This window comes from Phacochoerus africanus, chromosome 7, assembly GCF_016906955.1.
Source record: "Phacochoerus africanus isolate WHEZ1 chromosome 7, ROS_Pafr_v1, whole genome shotgun sequence".
Lineage (NCBI taxonomy): Eukaryota > Metazoa > Chordata > Mammalia > Artiodactyla > Suidae > Phacochoerus > Phacochoerus africanus.
Window position 1 is genome coordinate 91,103,215 of NC_062550.1, and position 18,541 is coordinate 91,121,755.

Genomic DNA, 18,541 nt, shown 5'->3' on the forward strand with positions numbered 1-18,541 from the left:
AACAGACTCAGAAAGCCCTGGGCCCTGCAGGGAAAAAAATCTTTTCAGGTAACCAACTGTATTAAAAAAGCAGACCACGTCTTGAAAGACGAGGAGGGCTATAAAACCCAGAGGCTCCTACAACCTGGGGCAGCCCCAGGTCCCCCCATCGAGTCTCACGAGGAAGCCTGGGCTTTGCTGACAAGGCTTTTCCTTGAAACCGATGGGGGCTCCTTCCCAGACATTTCTGGACCAGAACCCGAACAGTCGCTTTCTTTGCAATGGTTTTCATTGTCTTGTGTTGTTTGCCAGGATCTTAATTCTGGCTTGAGGCACGTCCCCCTTCAGTTCTCAGACTTGGTAACATTCAGCTTCCTCTTCTTCTGCAGGTTGCAGGCAGGAAACTGGAAAATGGGCCACAGGAAACCTGGCCTCCTACATCTGTCCCACTTAGTAATTGCAGCTCTGGTTTCATTTTGCCTTGTGTGTCAGCTCTGTTTTAACCCTCACCACGACGGCCAAGCCCTGCTTTCTGAAAGAACACTGCTCTTCTTATTGCCCAGGGAAACTCATCAAGCCTTTTTTTTTTTTTTTCCTTCCCCAGCGTAATTAACTGTATGAATTCCACATGGGAAAAAAAAAATACTAAGCAAATTCTCCTAACAGTAGTCATTTGGATCAAACAAGTATGGAGCTAGAAAAATGACACTTTCAACGTGATAAAACTACTACGAAGTCCCCAGTGAAAAGTCAAGAGGGTTTCATAAGCCCTAACACAGCAGACGCTGTATCACAAGGATTCCTAGCGGACCAGGACTGCCTGACGAATTTTAACTTTCACGGCTTTGATAAATAACATAGGAAAATAAACCAGCAACGTCTCTCATTATCGTCTCCTCATTATGACGCTATTTCAAATTATGTTTCCCAACCACGTCACCAACCACTAGATTGGACTATGTGAAACTTTTTATGGATCAAAAACAAATACCAGCAATCTCATGTAGTCAACCCAAAGCACGTAATTATCCACAGAAAATAGAGCCACACACGCCCTCGTTCCGGGGCTGTATCTTCTTCCATGTTCGGTCCATGGACCCTTTTTGAGAATCTAACATTCTCCACTGAGCAAAAAAGATATGTTTAAATCCTAAAGATAGTGTCTGGGTCTCAAAGAGCCTGATTCTAAAGGAAATGTTGGTGAATCTTTCCCTGGCAGCAATATTCAGTGTCCATGGAATTCTCTAGGACTCCTACCCCAGAATCCATTACTTCTTCTTTTTTTTTTTTTTTTTTTTTGCTTTTTAGGGCTGCACCTGTGGCATATGGAGGTTCCCAGACTAGGGGTCCAATGGGAGCTGCAGCTGCCGGCCTACGCCCAAGGCACAGCAACGCCAGATCCGAGCCACGTCTGCCACCTACACCACAGCTCCTGGCAATGTTGGATCCCCAACCCCCTGAGCAAGACCAGGGATCGAACCTGCGTCCTCATGGATACTAGTCAGGTTCATTGCCACTGCGCCACAACAGGAACTCCAGCTTCCTTCTTTATCTATTTATTCCTCGATGGCTGTTCCCACAGCATATGGGAGTTCCAGGACCAGGGGTCGAATCCAAGCCATGGCTGTGACCTGCACCACAGGTGCAGCAACACTGGGTTCTTAACCCGCTGGGCCACACGGGAACTTCCAGGAGCTTTGCTTTTTGAAAGCTAACATTCGATGAGCATTTGCTATGTACCAGGCATCAGACTGAGGGCTTCATACACACTGTCTAAATTTAAGTGTCCACAAGGAAGTTATGATTTATGAGGTAGAATGAGGTGCTGCTGGCCACGGGGGGAGTAAGATGGGAACATAGCGACATGTATCCAGGGCACCTGGCTCCAAAGTCCAGCTTCTCCATCACCACGCACGGTCATCCCCACCGCCCCCAGCCGAGGTTTCATTTCTTATCTGCACATCTCATCGCTACGAAAAGTCTCATTTCAACTCAGAGGGCGACACAACATCGCCACGCGCCATCGCATCAGAAATGGTCCTTGCTCATTGCTGGCTTGGTTTCATCTGTGACTTCAGTTGTTCCAACTGCTTCTGTTTTAAGACAGTTTGAACCCATCTCCCCATCATTTTTCATTTTTTAAAGACCAGTTTCCCTTCTAGAGGATCTGCCAGTGGTTTAGAGAGGCGGCAGATTCACCCAACGCTAAGTAATCGAGGTGGCCTCTTGGTCGTGAAGACAGGCCTTGAGATGCAATGTTCTGTGACTCAGTTCCTTTCAACAGGAAAGACTCATCCTCCCACTTGGGGCGCCCACAGTGGCGGGGGCTGTAGGAGGAGGAAAGCAAGACATGAAAAGCAGGTGAGGGAGCCTGGCCCCAGAGCGGGGCCCAAACCTGTGTGCATTTCATGTAACGCGAAATGAATCCTAAGAAACCCTTTATGCGCTAATAGGGATGGGCTGGGAACCCACCGAAACCATGTGACTGGTGGCACTGGGGAGCCCTCCCCACAGGGGCTAAAAAATGTTCCTTTAAAAACAAACACCTCGGGGGAAGCCTTGTTTCAGGCTCTAGGAAAGGAAAATTTGGGGTTTCATGGAGTCTCGTGACTGGCACATAAAATGAAAAGGTGCTTTGCATCCAAGAAAACTTAAACTCTTGCTCACTGTTCTTAAATTTGGGCTGCAATGTAATGAACTCCTGAATTTCCAGTAGCTATTCTTCCCCCCACCCTAACCTTGAGTCTGATATTTCATAGGCCTCTTTGAATGAAAAATTTTTACCCAAATTTTTGTCCTATTAATATTAATAAAATTCGAGCCTTTGTGCAATGAGAAACACTGGAAGTCAGAACATATAATTCCCATCATAGTCAGAGCCTTAGAGAGTCGTGTGATCTCAGGCAGGGCTGTTTCAACATCTTAAGAAAGGCCAACCCTATCCCCCTCCATATATGAGGGTTAGCAAACTACAAGACTTTTTAACAATTCAAGAGTATTTTGAGGGAGTTCCTGCCATGACTCAGCAGAAACAAATCTGACTAGCCTCCATGAGGACACAGGTTCAATTCCTGGCCTTGCTCAGTGGGTTAAGGATCTGGCGTAGCCATGAGCTGGGGTGTAGGTCGCAGACGCGGCTCAGATCTGGTGTTGCTGCAGCTGTGGTGTAGGCTGACAGCTACAGCTCTGATTCAGCCCCTAGCCTGGGAACCTCCATGTGGCTCGAATGCGGTCCCCACCAAAAAAAAAAAAAAAGAGCATTTTGAAAGGAAAAAATCTAAGATATCCTTTAGATCAACACATTGTATAAATTTTATATACATACATATATTTGTCTCTTGTCTTTTTAGGGCCACACCCGCAGCATCTGGAAGTTCCCAGGCTAGGGGTTACAGCTACTCGGGATCTGTGCTGCATCTGCCACCTACACCACAGCTCAAAGCAATGCCAGATCCTTAACCCAGTGAGTGGGGCCAGGGATCGAACCCAAGTCCTCATAGATACCAGTCCAGTTTGTTACCACTGAACCACGGGCACTCCTAAATGATTTTTAAAATAAAAAAGAAATACTGCCTTCAGGTTCAAATAAAGACTTCAGAGAGGGAATTTTGAAATCCGTGGTTGCCTCAACATTGGAAAATGTTTATTTGCTTACTTTGGTTTTATGAAAAGTGAAAACAAAGGAAACGTTACATACCACTTCTACTAGAATGAAACCATAACCTTTCAGATAAATTTGAAAGCTTTTCTGTGCTAAATAATAAGACAATATGAAGGTCATAAGTATATGGCCCAGCCAGTAAGAGCACTTTTGCATGATACAAAATGATGGTGGTTTTTCCACATCCAGAAACTGAAACATTTCCTGCCAAAGCATCCTCCAAACGCTTCCATTGTGTTGAAACTGTAAAATCTTTCTAAATCAGGACTTCCTCCTATTATGCTTTAGAGGCGTCTTTCTGGGAAGGGTAGATCCAAGGCAAAAGGTAGGAATTCCTGCAGCACCACCCAGTGGAAACATTAGAAAAAAAAAAAGGGGGGGGGGCAAGATAAAACATGTTTAATAAAAGCAAATTTGTCTTAAAGCTCTGCTATTAAAAAGCTGGACACAGCACGTTTTCCAGAAAGGGCAACCAGCAAGATATCTCGCTTCACAATTATGGGCCCTTCCTTAAGCGCCACCTCCCAAAAGACCGTCAGCGTCACATCTGCCTTGTCTCTCTTGCACGTGTGCACACCCACACGGCGCTGACACCAGGGCTGGGGAGGAAGGAGTCCCGGGTGGGGTCAGGTGTGGCCGCGACACCATCCCTTCCTCTCCGAAGGCTCCCCAAGGGACCGTGGGGACCGGGAAACTTGCACAGCTGCACTGGGCCTCCCAGTCCAGCTGCAGCGTCGGGCATTTCCTGGCAGAAAGGGAGCATCCGTGCACGTTCCCCTCTGCCTCGGTCTGAATGCAGCAGGGCTGGGGCCCCTCCAGCAGCTGCAGGCACGGCTGCCTCCCTCAGTCCACCCCAGGGGAAGGCTCCGAGGCTCTTCTCCCCTTGTGGCCCCCATGTCCAGTCCCCCTGTCCAAACTCTCTGCAGTGTGACCACTGCTTCTGCTCCCCTGTCCCACCGAAACCTCTGCGGGTCCCAGAGCCTCCCACACATCATTTCAGTCTGTCTCTCCTTCTCTCACTGCATCATCAGCAACTGCTTCTCACACATGCATGACACATCAGGCTACTAATCTTGGGAACAGGGTGGAGCATTAGGGACCCTTGACCCTGTCCTTCCAGCCTTCCCTCCTCGTGCGCAGGGAGCCTGGCAGTGGTCGGGAGAGGGAGAGTGCTGTGATTTTCCCAGAGAAGCTGGCAACTCTCTTGTCTTCACTGCAGAACTCAAAATAATGAAGCATCACGTCTTCCATCATGTCTGGATGGTTAAGTCACTAAAGAAAACAGTCTCCAGCACCAGCACTCTTCTTTCCCTCTTCTTGGAGTGAATCCCCCCCAAATTATTTTAGGCATCTTTGAAAAAACAGAGAATGAGGGAGTTAGGGATGCAGCACTGTCTCTGTGACGGCGCAGGTTCTATCCCCAGCCTGGCGCAGTGGATTATGGAGGTGGCACAGGTCACAGCTGCAGCTCGGATTTGATCCCGGGCCCGGCCACTTCCATATGTTGCAGGTTTGGCCAAAAAAAAAAAAAAAAAAAAAAGCAAAGAAAACAAAACAAACAAAAAAAACGAAGAAAAAAGAAAATGATAACTACTTAGCTGATCTGGACATTGCTTAGAAGCATAAGATCATTGTTACATTGTAACAATACAGCACATGTGAACTGATCATTTTCCCGTAGCTAACAGCATTATAAATCTCTTTTTTCCTTTTTCTAAAATGTAACAGTTCACAAAATGTGCTGGGTTCTGGAAATGTCAAGATTTGGCTGGAAAATAATGACATGAGCTCGTCTTTGGGTCTTGCTATATATAGTATTGTTACAAAAATAGTCAAGAGCTACTGATAGTTGGGATATCTTATTCAGGGATTTTGGAGAAGCACTAGGAGCTGCCTTCCAGGGGGGGTTGCCTAAGAAAGGACCTAGACTCTTCCTTCCAGAGCACCAGTTTTCTTTGATGCTCTGCTTCGCCAAACTCTTTTATGGTTCAGAAAATGCAAATTGTAGGGCTCAACATTTATACACAAATCTGCTAGGATAACATAGTCACGATAGCAGGGATCTATAAAAAAAAAGAGTGACTCCGCAGTCTTCAAGATTTCATCACCTGCTCATGTGGTGGACATCTGGGGGGATTTTAGCTGCATCTAAAGTCATAAGGGTAGACGCTCCCTTTCAGAGCTTTTCCGTCTCCATCTGCATCTGTTCCCCCCCAGTTTTGTACAGACGTCAAGTGCAGTTACATATGATGAGCATGGTGCCAAAATGCAGAGTTGCTTCTAAGTTTAAATAACTTCTGATAAAGTTCTTTTTAACATGAAGCCAAATTATAATGGCATTAAGGTACAATGGCAGGCCAAAGGCATCCCGTTTTTCACACAAGGTCCATTTATTTATTTATTTATTTATTTATTTGTCTTTTTTTGCTATTTCTTGGGCCGCTCCCACGGCATATGCGCCACGACGGGAACGCCACACAAGGTCCATTTAAAAGCAAGCATGGCGTGGAGATAAACTAGAGTGAGTGGAACACATTTAAAATATCTTGGTGTGGAGTTCCCGTCGTGGTGCAGCGGAAACAAATCTGACTGGGAACCAAGAGGTTGCAGGTTCAATCCCCGGCCTCACTCAGTGGGTTAAGGATCTGGCGTTGCCCTGAGCTACGGTGTAGGTCGCAGAGGCAGCTCGGATCTGGCGTTGCTGTGGCTGTGGCCTAGGCCGGCAGGTGTAGCTCCGATTAGACCCCTAGCCTGGGAACCTCCATGTGCTGTGAGTGCGGCCCTAAAAAGCAAACAATCTTGCTGTGTCTGTTGACTAGAGTTATTTCTAAGAAAACCGGTGCAACAAGAGACAGTGAGCGAGGTAAAAACTAAAGAGTCCTCTCCCAAGGCCTTAAATATAGTGAAAACCTGTCTATCTGCCTCCAAACTGCAATTATTCAATAAACAAAATCACATTAAAACTGTCACCAACTGGAGGACCAAGGGTTCATTCATTCATATCAGGCTGACATCGTATCCATGTGTTTCCTTCAAGAGGCCAACAAAAGCATCCCACGGAAAAGTACGGCTGTTGGTGACATCAGTGGCCCACATCGGCCCTGTACCCAAAGCATCCTCACTTGCCTTAGTGCCCGTTTGGGAGTCTGCCATCCACCCACGGGTCTCGGCCCTTTTTCTTAAATGTCACATACAACTCGTTCCTCCACTTACTCTTCCAGTCACTGTTCCACGTGACTATATCAACTGTGCAAAATAAATGTCAGATGCTGCTTTACAGACTCTTCCCCTCTCTCGAGAGAAAATCACCCTTTCTGCACGTCAGTCATTTGGCGGATGGACAGTCCTTAAGGTTCGGCTTCCCTACAGCCCAACTGGCAGGTTTTAATCTTTGGTTTTCAAAACAACAAAGGATGTGGCAACGGCTGGAGGAGGAGGCCGTCCTTGTGGTTCGGCTCCGATTTAAATCAAAGCAGGGCACTGCTCTTCTCGGAGGGCACTGATGCGGAGCTGGTGAGAGCCCCGGGACGCCTGGGTCCTTTTCTCCGATCCAAGACATCGCCCACCAGCACCCACATTTGTAATGAAAGCAATTCACTCGAGGACATTGTTAACACACTTTCAAAACGACTCAACGCATCCAAGGATCACAAACGCAGCATTGAGAATCAGTGCTAAATAAAGACGTGAATGAAGCCCAGTCAGGAACGCTGCGTGGCTGAAGGCCGGGGGCTTCTGGTTTTGCCTTGACTACCAAGGATGACACGGGCCCATCCACAGGTGTCCTGCCCACCTCGAGAGGCTCAGCACGGACGGGACGGCCTCCCTCCCTCTGCCTGGGATTTAATCCGTTCCATCCCTGACTCCGTCACTTGGAGAATGGGGAGATGTTTGTTCGAAAATGCCTTTACAAAGAAACCACCACCCCCAACCACCAGCCAGCTGGGCTCTACCCACCAGCACCCTCTGGTCTCACAGATCAGTATCTGGAGCTTGAAAACCGGCAGGGACATCGGCAAAACCAACTTCCCCACCAAGACGCATGAATTCAAAATTCCAGAGGATTTCAAAATGCAAGACCATACAAGACCCAGGCGCTGCTTCCACATACAGTCTTCGAATAATATCAAAGGGTTTGCTCCCTTCCTGTGTGTTCTTAATGGGGCTTTTGCTGAAATTATGAGGTCTCTGCACTTTCTCCTCTCCTGAACATGGTATCAAAACTCCAAGTTCGCTCCTGAAATAAGGATCCTTTGGCATGGAGAGGTTTGGCAAACATTCCCTTAGGCTCCATTCCTCTGTACAGAACTGGGGCTTGAATTGCACGTGAGAAAGTGACTCTAGAGGGGAACAAATCCTGCGACAAGGCAGTGTCCCTCTCCCTCAGACTCAGGCACCCCTGCTGGGGCTACATCAATGGAGGCCACCCAAGTGTGCATGTACGTACGCGCGCGCACACACACACACACACACACACACACACCCTCATCTGCCTATCTTCTTCCTTTTTAAATGAACTCCAATAACCAGGGCTTCTATGGTACCCTCTAAAGGGACATCTTCTTCCAAACGCCAGTTGGGGGAGAGTGGTGAAGTTACATCCCCAAGGACCAACCAGAGAGGTAACTTCCTAACTACGAGTGTCAGGAAACTGTTCCCACACGCACAGCCCCTCCCCGGCCTCAGAGCGTGTTCTGCCCTTCTGGGCCCTGGCAGCATCCTTCTGAGGGGGATGAGGGCTTACAGGTGTAGACAAGGCAGGAGAACCCCTGTGGTTCTTTCCTACAGAGAGACCCTGCAGGTACCCAGGAGCACATCCTGGAATAACTGCAGAGGCTTGCTTTGTTGTGGCGGTGCTGGCTGTCTGAATCGCTGTTCTGACAGCTGCGTGCGGGGAGACAACGCTCCGCTTAATTACACCTGCGGGTTCATCAAGGTTTGACTGTCAACAAACCGCTCCTTGGCAACATCCAGCCGAAAGTCACAGCAGGTCTAGGCCTCCACTGAAAACAATTCAGGTGTCCAATCCTGCATCCTTTCCAATCATACAGGCAGTGCCTTTTATTGGTTTAAAAGTCAACCCGAAATGTCATTGACTAATTACAAAAAGTTAGGGACAAAAGCTACACACACAAGCTTTAGCCTCAGAAGCGCTTTTAACTGTGAATACCTATTTGGAACTCAGCCCAAAGGAAGGAGCGAGGAAAATTGGGGCATTAGACATCTTAATAAGGACCGGGATGGTTACTGCAGAGGGATTAATATGGAAAGAACGTTACACTGAGAGTCCTTCAAGCTGCTCTGTCCTATAAAGCACCTCATTCCTCACCAACCAGCCTGAGAATAACTGATATTGACAGGAGGGTTAAAGCTCGTCCTCTCGGGTGTTAACAGCCTAACCTGATCTCTGTACCTCCACTTTTCTTGCACGTCCGAGCAAAAACCCTGGGAAAAGATGCAACCTCCCCAGAGGATCTTCTTGGCTGTTTCTTCAGTTTAACCAAGAGATATGCCCCTTGCTTAAAGTGCTTGATCAAGTCCACCGGCAAAAGGTGGGGAGAGGGGCTAGATTGACAAATGCTTCCCCCTTCAGATTGCTTTTAATGCAGTGAATGCCAGGTATTGTATACAGGGCTGGGATAAATACAAGGATGAGAAAAACAGATCAGGCCCAGAGGGAGCTGACAGACTGATGGGCAAGGCAGATGTGAAATACACCTTGATACATACAAGCGCAGGTATCCCTCACCTTCTGAATCTCAAGAATCCCAGGGTTTGGACAGTGACTTCAGATAACAAGGGACAGCCTGTTGTGAAATCTACATGGTTCCCAAGTTTTGGAATCGAAGTCTTACTGAATAACGAGGGACACCAGCCCTCCCTCCAGAACTATATATCTGAAAGGTGTTTGGTTCGCGGGCTTGGACAGTAAGAATCTGGAAAGGGAGAATTCAGATCACCAGGACGCCTGTAAATAAAGCCTGTGGTGAGGGTTTTTTAGGCCAGGGATGGATGCTGAGATGGCAAGTTAGCCTAGAGGACCAGCAGAGGCTTCCTCAGGTAGAGATGGTTGAGCTAAGACCTGGCAGATGAGGACCGACTGGCTTACAAGCGGAGAGAAATTGATGGGAGTGGAGGACAGGGGAGGGATTGCCCGGGGGAGGGACCAGCACTGGCCAGGGGCTCACCACACACCGGGGAATCGAGGAAAGGCCCGTGTAGCAGCCCAACCACAGCGGGCTGCTCGAATGAAGGATGTTGGTCTCCATCCCAGATGAAGGCACAGGGAGGGTGGAAGCAGAGGGGTGATGCAGGCAGGTCCGTGTTTAAAGGACTGCTCTAGCTTGTGGGCAGGGAAGGACCCGCAGGAGGCGAGGGGCGATGGGGGCCCTCCAGGTCCAGCGTGGAGGATGGAGAGTCTTTTCAGAGACGGTCAAGCAAGGCAATCACAATCTTACCTGTGCCCCCTTGACACCCAACCCGGAGACAGCAACTGCTGCTCCCAGATGCAGGCAGCGGTGGGTCTTTAGAAATGAGGGGCACCTGTCACAAACCTCAAGAAGAGGAGGAAAGGACGCCCAGGGGCGAACCCTGCTCTTCCCTCAGGTGTTGCTCATTCAAAAGGGGGCCAAAATGGGATAGAGGGGGACTCGTCAGGGGGAGCCCCCTTCCCCACCCAAGACAGCAGTTTTTAATAATTGCCGTACACGTCTTGGGGTCAGCTGTTTGGGGATGACATCCAACATTGCCTCCACACTTGCAGAACTCCTGGAAGCAGTCAAGTTCTTGATTCTAAAACAGTCATATGCCAACAGGACTTTGGACTGAAAGGGACCACCCCCTCCTCTCTACTTGAACTACGGTACCCACCCAGCCAGGGATTTGGGGGTCCGGGGAGATGAAGTGCTATCCTCTAAACACAAGCGGTTTTAAGGGGATCCACTTTCCCCACAGCATACAGACGACTTTTGGTTATAGCTTCAGTGATATTCACGAACATACAAGGGATTTTTCCTCCTATTGTCGGGAAATCCACATGTTTGGATGACATTTTTAACCAAGCAGATTAAATTTTAAAATATTGCAGTATGTTATCCAAGTGATCTAGGGTTTAGTAACATAGCAGAATCATGAAATTGCCATGATTTTAAAAGAAAATCCAAGGAATATTTTGGGGTCATGGAAGTAGTGTCTATTTGGAGGTAGGGCGGGGATTACATGCGTATATACTGTAACATTTAAGGTCTGTGCAGTTTCATGGCTGTAAATTATACACCAGTGAAAAAAACGATACCAAGGACCTCTGATTCATCCTGCTGTTTGGAGTAAGCAGCCACTAACCTCAGCGGGCAGTGCAAGAGAAGGTGTCAGGTAAGCGCGTTTTACACCTACCCCATCACTCTCATATTTGTACCTGGAAAATTAGGGACCGTTCTTAGATACGGTAGCTTTAAAAATACTTAGGATGCTGTGTGCTTTAGAACTTCTTTTCAGAGCATGCATGTAAGTATATTCATTTTAGTCCAATTTAAATCAGACTATTTTAGGAGTTCCCTGGTGGCCTAGTGGTTAAGGACCTGGTATTGTCACTGCTGTGGTGCAGGTTCAATCCCTGGTCTGAGAACGTCTGTGTGCCTCAAGTATGGCCAAAAATACCCCCCCAAATCAGAATATATTAGTATAACCATCATCTTAATTGCTTTTTTTTTTTTTTTTTTTTGGCCATGCAACATTCTGAAGCTCTCGGGCCAGGGATTGAACTTGCACCCCAGCAGTGAGGAGGCCGCATCCTTAACCACTAGGCCCCCAGGGAACTTATCTTAATTTCTTTAACAATATGCAAATAAATCTCACAGCCAATTATAAAATAATCCCACTGAATTCTTAATCATTACTTTCCCGCAGCTGAAAATTAACCAACGTCAAGTGGTCAATGAGTAATTCCTAATAGCAATTCAGCCACATTACAATGTACTGAAATGCCCAATTCAAAGGTTTACTTTGAAGCTGCTGGCATATATGTTACGTTTCTGGTAATGGATGAAAGGCCATTTTTATTCTGGTTGTGGATCGGGATGATGCGGAGTCAAGTTTCTACGAAGAGCAGGTGACTTAAAAGACTGAATGATCTACTACAAGTGAAGGCCCTTAGGGTTTCCTAACATGCATACACACACCTGCGTGCTGATAGTTCAATTTACTGTAAGTGGCCAAACCGGAGTTTTCACGGTCTCACTGCCCTGGTTTCACACCAAAAGCTGGATGATCTCCACTCAAGCTGGCCATAGGCAAGAGTAATCTTGAACTGAAAAGCCATGTAACAGACCAGTTGCAAAGTCTGGAAACTTTACTGACATGAAACAGTAATAAATAAGAGGCACCGAGTGTGCAAGAGGCACCTTCCTCCCTCCTTACAGTTTGAGAAGTTCAACGTGTATTTTTGGTCCAACCGAGTTTCTCTGGTTTCATCACTGAACATTCTATTTTGATGTGTAGCACCCCTGGACTTCCTGTTACTACATCTTGATATTCTACTGCAAATCATGACTCATCCTTAAATCACAGAGAAGCTCATCAAAATCCCAAACTTCACAGCACATATGAATTCAGTCTTTCAAGAGGGCAGCATTCCTAAAACATTACTTGGAGCCACAGAGACAAAAACACTGAACAAGTCTATGTAGAAACTGTGTCAATCCACTGTTGAGTCAACACATTTATTAGATCAATAAATATGGGTCCATGTGTGGTAATTTTGGTCTTAGGACTAGGTATTAAACTGTGCGACGTGATAAGTTGAGTGAAAATAAGTTACAAAACAGAAACGATGGTGTGACTCCAATTAAAAATTTTATGTGTGTGTGTGTGTGTGTGTGTGTGTGTGTGTGCGCGTGCGCGTGTGTGTGTGTGTGTGTGTGTGTGTGTGTGCGCGCACGCATGCATGTATTTTAAAAGACAGGAAAAACACACACCAAAATGTTAACAGTGGTGGGATTATGAAAGATGTTTTTTTTTTCTTTGTGGTTTTCTGAATCTTCCTAAGATAATACACATTGATATTTTTATAACCAAAAAACTCTAATCTTTAGAAAATAGTGCTATACTAATGTGATCTCAAATATGTCATCGATCTACAAAGGCAAAGGGGAATTATGGATAAATAGGACATTAAAAACTCCTGCCTTAAACATACAGAAAAGTCTACCCAGAGAGGAGTCCTTCGCCCAAATGACCAGAACCTGTCATCGGCATGTGTGGGTACTGGGCCCGTCGGGGTAGAAGCCGGCTCCCCGCAGCCAGGTCACAGCCAGAATGGATGGAGAACCCACTTCTTTTAAAGTTTAATGAGGAACCCCAGGTCTGGGAAACAAGAAGATGGTGAAATCACTCCCTGAGACTCAAAGGAGCAAAACCTTTAGCAATTAGTAAGCAGTAATTCCCCATCAGCAAAAAAAGACTCTACTCCAGGAAGCTGCATCCTTAAATAATTTTTTAAGAGTGTTCTGGCTTTGTTTTGTCTCGGGTAACGCTTTGCAATTATACTGATTTTTTTGAATCAGGTAGATATATAATTGGGTAGCACAGGACACACAAAATCCACTATTTGACAGCTAAGAAAGGAATATTTTAATTTATAGGCACTGCCTGGAAGCCCTTGAAAACCGATTTCAGGAAAAGAGTCAAGTTCTAAAAAATTATTACAAATACACATTTCAATATATGACCTCACAGTTACGGTTATCGTATATTACTAGTTTTGAACTATTCACATTTTTAAATAAGAAAAAAAAGGTGGTCTTTAATGAATGTTTACCAAACTTCACAATTCAAATGGGACTGAAAAATCACTTCTCTCCTGGATCTGGGCTATTGCCCTTCTGGTCTAAAAGGCATCCGTACCAAATGAGTGAGTTTTAAGAGACGATCTACTTCGGCTCACAAAGACTCACCACCACCGTCATCATGTACTTGCCATTCTGTGCACACTCCTGACCAAAAAGACAGAAAAGTCACCCACACTATGTTATTATTCATGGGGCAGAAACGTGCCAGTGATGACTTTTACCTGTGCTAGTCATTAAATGAATGCAAATAAAAGTTATCATCATCAACATTAATGTAAAAAAAGACCTTCTCCAGCTGGGTACTCCTGACATTCCGTTCGGGGCTGGAAAATTCTTTGTTGGGGGGTGCTAGCCTGTGTGCATTGTGGGATGTTTAGCGGCATCCCTGACCACTCCCCACTAGATGCCAGTAGCACCCCCTCTGATGATGGCAACCAAAATGCCTCAGATATTGCCAAACAGCCCTGGGGAAGCAAAATTACTCCCAGTTGAGAACTATTGATATAAATAAACCTTATGCTTTCTAAATATTAATTTATTGCACTGAAGAATCTAATCACCTCCTTTTTATTACAAAGGAGATGGAGTCTTTTTTTTTTTTTTGGCTTTTGTTTTAGGGCCACACCTGTGGCATACGGAGGTTCCCAGGCTCGAGGTCCAATCAGGGCTACAGCTGCCGGTCTACACCACAGCCACAGCAGCCCCAGATCCGAACCGCGTCTGCGACCTACACCACAGCTCACGGCAACGCCGGATCCTTGATCCACTGAGCGAGACCAGGAATCGAACCCGCATCCTCATGGAACCTAGTCCAGGTTAACCACTCAGCTACGAAGGGAACTCTGATTATGAAGGAAATGTAGTCTTAAGAATATTTATAACCTTCATCCTTAAGGACTGCTCATGCCGAAAGCAGTTGCCTTGGGAAAGCATTTTGCCTTCACTGTAAGTTCTTTTACCCTACTCACAGCCTTCAATACAACAATTTATTGAGCAACTACTCTGTGCCAGGTGCAGTGTTAGGGTCATCTTCTACTCATGTCCACTGACTCAAACCCTGGTCAGGCTGGGTAGATTGTTTTTAGGACATGCTTTGCCACAAGAAATGCCAACCCCTGAAAAAGTCCTCAAGAGAGCAGCATGTCCGTATCATCAAAGGAGCCCCACAGTTCCCATCAGGTTCCTTAAAATCTTTTACCCTTCTTAGTAACGCTTCATATTTCCAACATTTAAAGGTTAAAAAAAAAAAAAAAAAAAGGCCAGAGGCCTTTGCTATATTTGGCATAGAATGACCATCAGGGGGTTTTGCAGGCAGGATCATTACTGGAAACTCTAAAAACACTTAGGGACAGTCTTGGTAACTGTCTGACCCACCTGCCCTCCTAACACAATTTGTAATTTTATAATCCCCATAAATTGAAACTTATAAGCGACCTTTCTCAAATAAATGTGTGTCACAGAAGGAGAGGAAAAAACGGAGAGCGATCAGAGGGTATTTTGTTTGGCAATAAGACTCCGAAATCAATTTGAGCTCATTAATAGATGCCTGGAACTGACTTAGTTTCTCATCACCTCACTCCCCCCCGCCCCCGCCCCCACGCACAGAGGGTGGGTGTGTTTGAGCAGCTTTAGCAAGAGAGACTTCACATACACAGAGAGAGACACACACCTAGGAGGGAAAAACCTGCCAAGTCCGAAATCCAAAATGACTTCAAAGTTTTCAAGATGCTGCCCTGAAAAGGTTCGTTGGGCGGCTGGCTGCCCCTCTAAGTAAATAAAGCCGTAACGTGTCTGCCTCTCCAGCGCAGGGCTCCCCTGGCTGACAGTGGCTGCACAAAACCCCTCCTGTGCCGAGCAGCGGAAACTCCTAATGAGATTAGTTGGTGTGTGTGCAGACATTACTTAGCAATGACTAAAGGGGCTCTCTCTTCCTGCAGCAGCCAGTGGAAAATTCAGGGAACTTTTTCCCCCTGCAGCAGCAGAATCCCTTTAACCCTCTCCCCAGCCAACTCCAAAAACAACTCAGCCTCCCCCAGCCCCCTTCCTCCCTGCTGGGATGCTGGGGGGAGTTAAAGACCAGCCAGGGGCTTCCAGGAGCAGGAGGGTGGGAGAGGGGCCGGCGGGGAAGGGGCGGGTGACCCCTCGAACACTACAAAGGAAACTGTAAAAGGCACAAATACATAAACCTGAGAAGGAGCAAACCACAGTTTCTTTGTGAGCTCCTCTAGTGAGTCATTTTCAAGATGCTGTCTGCTGCCAGTTTCAAAGCGGAAGCGCATGGCAATTAGTCTTGCCGTTTCCAGACAAGCCAGAAACTCTCCCGACACTGTGTGTGTGTGTGTTTTTTTTTTTCTTTTTTCTTCTTCTTCTTCTAAAAAGCCCCTTTTGCAGTTTCTGAAATAACATTTCTTTCTCCCACCCCCACCCGCCGCCTAACGGCAGCTTGTCCTCGGGGTGATTCGGTTCAGAAAACCTAACAAAACCGAGCCCTCTTTTCTTTTTTAACCCTCCAAAACCGTAATTCCTCCCTCAAAAGTTACAGTAGCATTACAGGCCAGCATTCAGTTGCAAGCGAAAACGCCTCGTCCTCAAGTACCGGGGGCTCCAAAATCATCTCCTGCCCGATCCTCCTCCAAACCCGTGTCCAGTAATAACGCCACTAGCTTTTAAAGGTCCGGCTGGGCATGCGCCTGGGGCGGCGACCCGGGCGGGGGGTCACCTGCCGAGCCCGAGGGGACGCTCCCCCCAGCCCCTCGGCTTCGCTCCCCACGCCCTCCGCTTCCCTCTCCACCCCTGTCCTTTCCCTGGATCCGAGCATCGGTGCCCACCGCCACTCTGGGGGGCTCCCCAGCCCCGGCTGAAGGTCGGCGGTGGTCCAGCCACCAGGCACGCAGCCCGCGCCAGTCACCGTTCTTCCCAGGGACCCCGAGTCTCACCGTCCCCCCCCCCCAACTCTCCCGCGCGCCCCCTCCTCCCGGCTCACAGCGCAGCCCAGGGCGGGGTGTGCCAGCGCCTGGTGCCCGCAGCCCCCCGGCCGGCGCGCCAACCCGCCGCAGGAGCATCCCCGCGGCGTCCCCTCGCGGAGGCCGCCCTCCGCCCCAGGCCCGCAGCCCCCCAGCACGGTGCCCACCCGGTCCCCCCACCCCCCCAAGCCGTAGGGAAAAAAGCAAGCAAGAAAAAAGACACCACCACCCCCCCGCCACGAAACTTTGCAACTGTCCGAGCAACAGGCACGAACCCTACTACCTACCCAGATGTGGGGGAGCTTTCAAGATCCTTCTTCGGGGGAATTTCTAGGAGGAACCGGGCGAAAGCCCCCGAATTTCCATGCTGACAGGCGTCTGCAGACGGTCTGTGGCTCTTGTAATGAGATCCTGATTTTCCCCCCCTTTTTTTTTCTTTCTCTCGCTCCTCTTTTTTTTTTTTTTTTTTTTTTTTTCCTCTGGTGTGTGTGAGAGCAGGAAGTTGGAGCAGTCAGGCCGAGCCGGCTCACTTCCTTTACTGCATTATTCCCCAGGCGGTGTGCAGTCTGTGTAAACAGGCTTTTCCGCCCCGCGCCGCGCGCCCCGGCCGCGGCTGTGCGCCGGGGCTGGCCGCCGAGGCCCGCGCATACTCCGCCGCCCGGGGCCCCGCACCGCGCCCGCGCCCCCGCCCGCCGCGCCCCGCTTCCTGCTCGGCCACCCCCGGGGAGGAGCCTCCGGACCCCGTGCGACTCCGAGTGTCCGCGGCCCCTCCCCACCGGGGGGCGGGCAACTCGGCCAGAAACGCAGGGACGCTGCCCCCCGACGCGCCGGGGGGCTGACCTTGGGTTAGGGCACCACCGGGGACCCCTCCGCTCCCCCGGAGTCCCCGCGCTGGGCCCCTGAGTGGGGGTCTTGCCCTGCCTGCCTGCCTGGTTGGCCTAGGCGGGGAGGCCCGAAGTGGGGAGGCCGCCGGACGGGCTATTTTCTGTCCGCGGGGCCGGGAGAGTGGGGGGGCTAGGGCATCGGGAAAGGGGTCTGCTTGCTCTGGGCCGGGCGCCGCTTTGATCGTGGGTGGGGGCGTGATTGCTTAGGATGAGAAGATGTTGCCTGTGCAGAAAAGGAGGCACAGTGTTTGGCCGGGGATGGACAGAGTTCCTGTCTGGGATTTAAAAAAAAAAAAAAAAAAAGCCAGCGCTCGGAGTAGGGGGCCCACTTTGGGGAAAAGGATGAGAAGCCATAAACTGGAAGCCACGATTCTCCAGGAAGAGCCCTTTCTGGCCGTTCGCTATGGCCTACTGCAGGCCCAAACTTTCCTGCCTGCTTAGGGGCTCCGGAGGCAAAGGGGCAGCCTCCGCCGGGCCAAGTGACTGAGGCTTCGTCATCTCAAAATTGGACTCCACGCCGCACTATCCGTCAAGGGCAGCCCACCCCCAAGGGCTCCGGGCCAGGCTCCGACCCGAGAGCCTGTCCACTGCCCTGAGGCTTAGAGGAGAGAGAAGGGTGACGATGGAAGAGGCCCTCGCCCCCCGCCCCCCGCCCCCCAGGCTCCCACCCCTGACTGCTCACCTCCTGGACCCCTCCATTTTCCGCTCCTTAGCAGCACAGACCAGCGCTTCTCAAACCTCAGCGCGCCCCAGCATGGCGGGGAGGGCTTGTTAAAACACCGGTTGCCTGGCCGCACCTTTGCGGGCCTGAGGCTGGAGGTCTGGGGTGGTTCTCAGCCTTGGCTAAACTTTAGAATCACCTGGGGAGGGCTTTGAAAACTCTTGATCACCACACACAGCCCAAACCAATTAAGTCAGATCCCTGGGGCAGGGAGAGGGCGTTGGTTCCAAAGGACGGCCTTTCCCAGTCCCTCCACTTGTTTGTTTGTTTCTTATTTTTGCAGCCCTTCTGAGGATGGTTGGCTTGGGACCGGCTCACTATGACTAGCTGTGGAGAGTTGGATTTTACTCTCCTTAGGACCCGCTCCCACCCCCAAGTGCCAATCAGAACCCTGGGCCCTAGGGCTCCCAGCATTTGCTTGGGGCCGGTGTGGCTAGTTCACTGAGAGGTGGGACAAGGCCCAGCAGGCCTCTGAGAAGGGTGGGGAG

General features: G+C 49.0%; 1 protein-coding gene across 2 annotated transcripts in view; it reads right to left on the minus strand.

The window, feature by feature from the left end:
* The window catches only part of ELK3 (ETS transcription factor ELK3), a 69,170-nt gene extending 52,074 nt beyond the window's left edge, over window positions 1-17,096 (minus strand). Inside the window, exon 1 of one of the 2 annotated variants that reach the window (XM_047788237.1) lies at window positions 16,736-17,096. The gene's annotated coding sequence lies outside the window, so the exon portion shown is untranslated. The remainder of the gene's footprint in view (window positions 1-16,735) is intronic. The other variant, XM_047788236.1, reaches the window with a different exon arrangement.
* Window positions 17,097-18,541: the final 1,445 nt, after the last annotated feature.